This window comes from Gymnogyps californianus, chromosome Z (assembly GCF_018139145.2).
Source record: "Gymnogyps californianus isolate 813 chromosome Z, ASM1813914v2, whole genome shotgun sequence".
In the NCBI taxonomy this organism is placed as follows: domain Eukaryota; kingdom Metazoa; phylum Chordata; class Aves; order Accipitriformes; family Cathartidae; genus Gymnogyps; species Gymnogyps californianus.
Genome location: NC_059500.1, coordinates 84,589,398 through 84,598,388, shown reverse-complemented (window position 1 = coordinate 84,598,388; position 8,991 = coordinate 84,589,398).

Below are 8,991 nucleotides of genomic sequence, written 5' to 3'. Positions count from 1 at the left end.
ATTCAGCGTGTAGGTATTACAACAACTGCGTGTCGTCTGAGTAGTGTTGGGATCTGCTAGCATGAGTTGAGTCTGCCGAAACAAATATCAAGTCTGCTTATTGCGGAAGAACATATAAAGCTTTCTGGAAGATTAAACACTATTACAATCATTAACTGTCTTACAAAAAAACCTATTTAAAATTCTTGTATCCATTACTGTCTTTGGCAGATAAATAAGAAAAAAAAATAAACAGACTATATTACAAAGCTTTCATTATCACAATCTACTGTATAAGGCCAAATAAAAATATGTTTCTTTGCACTAGTGAAAGCACATCTCTAATATATCCTTAATGACAGACAATATAAACACTCTACCGACGTTACTTCAGATGCCTCGTGAGAAGACTGCAACTTCCGTACTCCCGTTCCCCAAGTGGCACTCTTCTACGCAGAGTAAAGTGTATTTAGTAGTTGATTTGGCTTTATGTCCAGTATGATCAGTGAGTCAGGGTTACGTTAAGAGTCTGAAGCTGGACCCGGATAGAAAAGACAATCAGTTTGCCAGTCCGCTAGCGGTTCTGTAAAACTGGGGGTCTTGAGCGCGAAACCGGTTTGTGACACGAGGGATAAACCAAAGCGGGTACAAAACATTTTAAGAACTCTGAAGCCAGGGCGGCGAGTGACGGGGCTGCCAGCGCCGGGGCTCGTGCTCCCTCCCGGTCGGAGTGCGGCAGCGGCGGGGACCGGCCGGGCTGCACAGGCGGGAGCGATGCCAGGGGTCTGGCTGCGCCGCCCGGACCGACGGCCCGCAACGGGCTCGTCCGTCGCGACAGGCGACGCGGCCGGGAGAGCACCGCCGACCCCGGACTCGCCCGCGTCCCGCCGAGCGCCCGCCACCCAACGCGCGGGATGGTCGGCCGGGGCAGGGGCCGCAGGCGAGGCGAGGGGTGCACCCGGCGCTGCCCGAGCACCCCCGCCGCGGCCGGTGCCCCTGCCCTGCCCGCCCGCCTGCCATAAAGCCAAAGGAACTCCCGTTCCTGGGAAAAAACGCACAGTTGGCTCCGTTTCGAGCAAGACGTGTATTTCCACGTGACTGGCTGACGCATCGAATCGGCTGGGAAAAAGCTGCCGGCCGGCCAAACTTTTCCTCAAGTAACAATTCAATTTAACTGGAATTCAATTTGAGTTAAAACGCAGACAGATCAGAACGGATCTAAATACCAGTTCTCACCAGTGCGTAACTGTATGAGGCAAAACTGTGCATGTTTTCACAGCTTAAATGTATACACAACTGCGCCACAACTGCTAACAGATAACAGGCTCCATGCATAAATAAATACCATCAAACCAAAAGACTTATTTTCAAATTCAAAAAAAGAAGTTGCCATTAAGAACCACGATGCATCACACTGCTAAGGTTTTGCCTCATGCATAAAAATGGTAGCGCTGATTGGCAGTTGCTAATGATAATACTACACCGTCACACAGAACAATTAGCTGTTCAGACCAAGTAGCACAAATGTAGAAAATAATTTTTTTTCTTTTTTTTTTCAACAGAGCAAATTAACACAGATTGTTTCTTCAGCAAAATATGAAACTGTAAACTTTGGGCTCATTCTGCAACTTTTCCCCAATCCATAATAAACAAAAAAACCCAACGGGAAGAAAGACTGACGTACATTTTTAAGCGCACCTTTTCCGTCTATTACAAAAGCACAACCTAAAACGTATAAAGCTTTTTCTTTTTTAAATCACAGTTACCAAAAAGAAACAGTGAATAATTTATTACATACGCTATAATAACATTACTCTAAACAACTATTCTCTATGAGGTATATCTGAGAAAATTCGGTAAGGGATTGCACGGTCTGCGTTGCCAACATGCCCAGTTTTATATTAAAGCTTTGGAACCATGAAGAAATAGAGAAGGGGGAGAGGGAGAGGGAGGGGGAGAGGGAGAGGGAGAGGGAGAGGGAGAGGAGAGGAGAGGAGAGGAGAGGAGAGGAGAGAAGGAGAAGGAGAAGGAGAAGGAGAAGGAGAAGGAGAAGGAGAAGGAGAGGGAGAAGGAGAGGGAGAAGGAGAGGGAGAGGGAAGCGGAGAGGGAGGAGGAGACAGGAGGAGGAGGACAAGGAGGAGGAGGACAAGGACAAGGAGAAGGAGACGGAGACGGAGATGGAGAAGGAGAAGGAGAAGGAGAAGGAGGAGAAGGAGAAGGAGAGGAGGCAGGAGAGGAGCCTTTGGTATTATTAGGAGTTTTGTTCTTTGCAGGGCTGAATTGCAAAGCACCACAGTACAAAAAGCCCACCAGGTACGATTCGGCGGCCCAGTTGAAGCTGAGGTATTCACAGGAAGAATTAAAAAAAGCACAGAGAGGTCTAGACTGGCAAAATCGTTGCTTTGGTTCAAGCAAGGCACTCGTCCCGTGGTAATGTCACACTTTGCAAGTGAAGCATGAGTCTGGTAAGGAACGCGATTGCTGCAGAGGACCCTGCCAGCTCTGGGGGTTTTCTGTGTCCAGCCTGCCACCCACCCATGCTGTGCGGGGGTGGCGAGGGGCACGGCGGGAAGGTCTCGCCTAGCACAGGGACCGATCGTCTCCTCCACGCCCAGAAGGCATCCTGAGAATTATTATAGCTTTTTATTGAAGGAATACATATATAAATATAGATATAAAAAGCACACTTGTCAAGTCCCTATCTTTTCCAATACAGACTTAAAACCAAAAAGAAATACAAAATAAAAGGCAACACTTAATTAAAGCGGAGCTTTTGTGTTGAGCTGTTGGTAATTTGCCTACATGAAGCCAAAGGCATTGCTCAGGCAGATTTCTTAGGGAAAGGCTCAAGCCCCTGCAGCAGCCAGCGGTGCCGGCTTACGGCCCCCGTCCCACCCTGGGATGTGGTTCCTCCGGGCTCTGCACCGCCGCAGGGTCTCACCGCCGCAGGAGATGCTGCGCTGGGGTGAGCGTCACCTGCCTTAATTGTCATTAAATCAAGGCGTTTGTACCCGTGCGGGTCAGGTCCAGAGATTTACAAACCAGCTTTTAAGCTCAGCCAAAAGTGCATACCTGCAATCCGAATTAGGTTTTTTTCCTCTCTTAAATTTACCTACCAGCCCGTGCTCACCTTCTTGTTGTTCTCACTGCGGAACAGGCTCTGCTAACGGCAGGATTAGGGGGGCTCCTAAAGAAAAGCTGAACTTGTGTCTGAACGGGCCCGTGGGAAGCTGCGGAGGTACAGAGTAGTGGGAAGAGCAAGCGGTGCCCAGGAGTGGATTCGGCTCATCAGAGCATTTGTTCAGTCGTATAAACAGGATAAAACAGGCTAAAAGAAACAAATGCTAAAGGGCACCACTCATTCCCCAAAGACAAGCAACCAACTTTTAAGTAATCACTTAGGAACATGATACTAATGGAGCTTAATGTAGCTTTGTTTCATTGCTAACTTGAGAAAAATAATTAATTGATTTTCATATGAAAACTGTAATCGTACACAACAACAACCAAACGCACGCAGGAGAGAGCAGCCTCTGTATCTGCCGTGCCCAGCGGGTCCAGCAGAAATGCCGCGCGCGTGGGCCGGGCAGAACTGGGCTTCCTCCGAGCAAAGGGCTTGCTGCTTGGTGTCTAGAGGGCCAGAATTAAGAAGCATCCCCCTCCCCTCAGGCTAGCCGTCAGCAGTGGGCTCTGCTAGCGCGGGGGCCCGCAGACCAGCCCGTTAGATTCTGTTCAAGCATGGCATTGCTCGAAGAGAGTAATTTCTAATGCTAATTGCTGCTGCTGATGCAAACGCGCACCCGTAAGTACTGAAGCAGGACTTCTGCAGGTGGCAGCACGCAGATGCCTTTCCCCAGGGAATCGGCTGATGGACAAAGCCTGGATTCATCGCCAGGTCAACACAAGCGCTCCGTCCACCGGAATTTGGCGTGGGGAAGGACGCGAACTGGTTTCACGTCTCCAAACATTTTTGGCTGGCAGGAAGGCATAAGGGAAACACAGAAAATGTCGTCACCAGAGTTGGCAGCTTCCACAAGAAGTATTTCTTTGGGTATCTGGGTTGCAGCTGTACATTACTGTGTGTAGGAGAGAACAGTTGAAACTATAAAAGAGCACAAGCAAAATGCAGACCGCACAGAGAAAGAAATCTTTGGTATCTTTGGTATCATCAACACGATTAAAATTACAAATGGAAAAAGTCAGTGAGGTAGCCTCTTTGGTTCTCACTAGAAATAGAAAGGTTTTTTCTTTTTTCTTTTTTCCTTTTTTTTTTCTTTTTTTCTTTTTTTTACACACACAGAAGTTCATTCTTGGAAGCAGCTAGTTTAAGGGTTTCTCTCTTTTTGCTTGGCATGTGTTATTTTTCCCCCAGCTTAAGTTTTAAGAAGCCACAAAGTTCAGGCAAAGTATCCCAGTGTCTTTTTTTTCCTATTGTTTCTGAATGCACAGTTTTAGGTTGAATATTCATTGCTTGTCCTCAAGATTCGCTCTGTTGTTCTTACAGAAAATCAGCTGTAGTGCTTTAAAGGTCATTCTAAATAAAAAATAAAAACTATACAAGGGCATCCTCAGATGATGATTAATAAGTTAAATAAATAAGTTATATTATGAAGGCTTTATGTGCCATAATAAAGGTACGTCGCACTTTCTAATCAGATGGGAAGAGATTAACTTAAATAATTTAAACTTTGATATTTAAACAATTAAAATTAATTAAAAGAAGAAATTAAAACTAGACTCCTGTTTCATGTAACTCGTTATTTTTGTCCTGTCTGTAACAGTACCTGGCTGCTCTATGAAGCAATACTAACTTTTAAGTGTATTTACTAACATAGGCTTCGCATCTCTGATGCGCTACAACAGTAAAATGGATAAATAAGCAAAATTAATCCCAAATTAATTCACAAATGATTGAATTAAATAGTTACAAATAACTAACACTGGAGCCTGATCCCGCAGTCTGTATTCAAGCAAAACTCCCATTGAATTTTAAAGCTAAAATGAAACTCAACGGGATTTAGACTGAACAGAGATTTCAGGACCTACTCTAAGACTAAATTAAATAAATTACATTACTGATAGATAATATATTGGGTTAAACCCCACAAGTGTCTGGAAAAAAATAAAACCATTTTAAGCTTTGCCTTTTTAAAAAAATTAAACAATAAAAATTCCCCTTAATAAATATAAAGGAGGCAAAGTAGAAAGTTTCCCCATGTCTTAAAAATACTTAGGTATTGTGACAAGCAAGAAAAACATTGGGTTTTGTCCGAAGCTAGCACACTCTTTGCAATACCATGTCGTTACCGTGTCTTGCTTTGGAAGAGGAGATCCCTATTCCCTTATGCAGGTTTGAGCGTAGTTTGCTGGTTTAGTCCTTCTCAGGTCTTTGGATTCAGCTTTAGGTAAGAGAGAGCCAGAATAAAGCTATTCAACCGAAGTCATCAAGCACATTCTTTGTTCCTTCACGGATGATTAAGCAATATCCAAGGTTTCTTGAAAGTTGAATTCATCTTGGATGTGCCCATGGTAGTAACTCCAAGTACACGGTACAGAAGATGCTGGGATACTCTCTGTACATACTAGTCTTCCGTATCAGAATAAATAAAAGGAACAAGTTACATTACACGGCTCTACAGATTCATAAATATATGGTATACAAACGTAACATATCTATTTGAGGTTTTTTTTAGTACGGGCAGAATATAGCATATATTCTGCTCATACGTGTACATACAAATATATCTACCCACAGTATATGCTATCGACGCTCCTCTTCTGAGATAGCTGCTACATAAAAGCCTACAAGAGTTGACAGTGAAATGGAAGATGTAACACAGGGCCATGAAAGACGCAGGGATAAAAAATGCAGCAGTATTTTCAGATGAAAATGATTTTTGACAAAGATGGAGGAAACATGTGCATTGATATATTTGCAATCCCCAGCACAGAGAAGCCTCATGCATTTTGCTAAACAAATGCTGCAGTGCGGGCAGTAAGGTCAGCCTCAGCACTACTCAGTGTAATTATATTGTTCCCGGTGTGAGACTGCGGATCAACATTTGACAGATCGAGGCAAAAACTCAAGCCATAACATTGCAGAACAAAAACTTCCACAATTTGGAGAAAATGAATGATTTCATTGAAGATACATTTTTTTATAATGCAGGAATTCATCTAGACTTACTTTGTTACGGCTAGTGGGATGAACTCTGAACAGAAATAAAAAGCCCAGGTCTTCGCCCACAGACCAGACGAGAAGCTCAGGGCAGGCTCCCCTCTGCCTCTAAGGACGGCGGTACGCGGGAGGCAAAACCCTCAGTCCGTGGAAGTCCCTAACGCGAAGCGTCCCACGTGCCCATCTCTGCGGTGGACACCAAGTGCCACGCGCACGCCTTAGAGGATGCCCGGGACTCGTTCCTTGTCCGAGATGATGCGCTTCTCTGCCTCGCGACTGCAGTACGGGAAGGGGAGGTAAGGAACGACAGTCGGGGTTTTCACTGGCGGCGTGTCATCTCCTGCAGTGGTTACAGGGCCGCTATGGAATGGAGCGTGAGAAAAGCGATCGAAACCCAGCGTCGCCCGACACTGCTGCGGACTGCGGGAGGACACTTTCAGAACGAGACATTTCCCATGAGGGCAATGCCACATTCAAAATGCCCACGGAGAGGCTGGTTTGAGTGGACCCTCTTGGATGGGAATGACGGTGAAACTTCAGCATGACCAAACCACCTCCGCTGGGCCCTGCTCTACAGCGTGCTGACTGAGAACTTCTCACTCAAATACCCGGAGGCGTCGGTACGCATCAGCCCAGACCTGAACCATTTTTTGGCAGCTTTATTCCATGTCTGACTATGAGGCTTCTTTGGATCATTTTCGAATCATGCATGATCTGTCTGGAAATCTATGTTGAAGGATGTTTTGATTCCCAGAGCTGGTATGTGCTGTCAGTTTAGCTGTGAGGATCCTGAATTTACTTTTCAGAAACCTTCCCTGTCCTGAGCAGACAAGACTTTTTGATTTTCTTTCTTTTTTTAAGTGTAAGCATTGGAAAATGACCGCAGCAGTTTTGCAAAGTAGTTAAAAAGAAGCCCTCATTTAAAAGTAGAGGTGGAGCAAAATGGTACCGCTGCGCTCCAGCTCCGAAGATAAATTTAGACCTCGGTCTGCGTGTCATGATTTGGATCATCATGACTTTTATCAACCAACATAACATCTAGTATGTCAAAACGAACTACTGAACTGCAACATGAACTGCTGAAACCTCAATTTTGGTTCAGATCGGGATCTGATCTCAGTAAGCCAGGCTGTGGTGATGCTCAGCACTTACAATGACACAAATCAGTACATATATATTGCAAGTTTTATCCCTGGGGAAGAGAAAGAAGGGTGTAGGTTACTCAATCGATTTCACATACAGAAGGATGGCTGTTCAAAGCTCTAGACATACAGGAGACCAACTCTATCCGACAAAACAAGTCATACCCAACCGACAAGTTTTTCCTACGTGGCTCTGGAGAGAGGAGACGTACCAGCGTAGTATCCCAACATCTTGCACTTGGAGTCCATGCAGCTCTTGGAGAGATCCCGTGTGGGGCAGAAACAGGAAAAACATAAATAAACCCACCCTTTTGGTTGCGCAAAGAAACAGAAGTGATTACCTGTACAGAGATCAATGGTGCTATATGCATTTAGTCGTGCAAGAGGCGATAATGAACTGAAACACAAGTAGTGAGAATCCTCATCTTTGGTATTGTAGCTGTTGAGGTTTTGGTTGCTCTGTTCCTTGTTCTTTTGAAAAAACTGCATAGGCACAAATTAAAGACAATCTTCAACTTTAAGATGACTGAGTTGTCAAATGAAGCAGCAATCGTACTGGCTTTGCTTTGTTCTCGTTCTTGTCAACCCTTTCTTTGAGATCTGCTTCCTAAAACGTCCAAGATGTCTGTCAAAACACAGTGTGTTACTCGTTTGCTTCCTGACGTGCTTCCTTGTTTTTTTTATTTTTATTTTATTTTTAAATGGAACAGTTTGTTGCAGAAGAAGTAGGTGCAGAAAACGTTTCTTTGGTTTCGATTAAGTAGTACATAAAAAAAGTCTCAAGTGTCTCTAAAGAACCACGACCGCGCTTGGCTTGCTGCCGCGGACTCGGCCGGCGCTCCAGGAGGGGCCGTTCACTGGTAAACGCGCACATCGAGCGGCCGCGGCCGTTCCGGCGGCGCGGGTCGGGGCTGCGAGGCGCGGACGGGGCCGCAGCGTCGGTGCGGCCGTGAGCGCGGCGGCTGCGGCCGGGGCTCTGCTCGCATCGGCTGCCAGCGCTGCCTGCCCGCTCCGCCGTACGGCAGCCGCCGGAGGTGGAGAGAGGGCTTGGAGTTTGTGAGGCTTCCCCATCGCCAAACAACCACCCGCACCAGCGACGACGAAGAGAAAATGGCAAGTTATAAACATCTTTGGCTTGCAGTAATCCTGTCTCTTTGGTGTGCTGTGTTCCCGCCAGCTTGGGTAACTGGTGGATAAAAGGAACTTAGGGATGCAATAGATCTAGATGGCATATTGAAGTCATATGCGGCACATCTAACATGGTCAGTGGCATCTGAAGGGCTTGTTTCTGTTTTTTTCCTGCCTGAAAGTACCATAAAATACCGAAAAAATGAACAAAAATACATTGACCACTAAATACGTTTCAGTAACAAGGACGTTGTCAAGGAGAAACTAGATTCCTGGTAACTAAAAAAGACGTATTAATGACCTAAAAAAATCTAGATCTTTCCAAACGTTGTGTTTGCTCCATGTACTGTAGCAGTTAAATTGACCTCCTGAGTGTGCATCTGCATTAGGTACAAACACAGAACTTGTGACAAACTGCAAACTGTGCTTGAGGCTCGTGTGGTCACAGAGGTGTTCCCTACCGACCTGGGAAGTTAGACTGCATCTCGGAACAATCGCTGTACTGAGTCCAGGATCGTACCTATCTCTGTAGCTACTGGCTTTGTGCTTGATACTTTGAGCTCA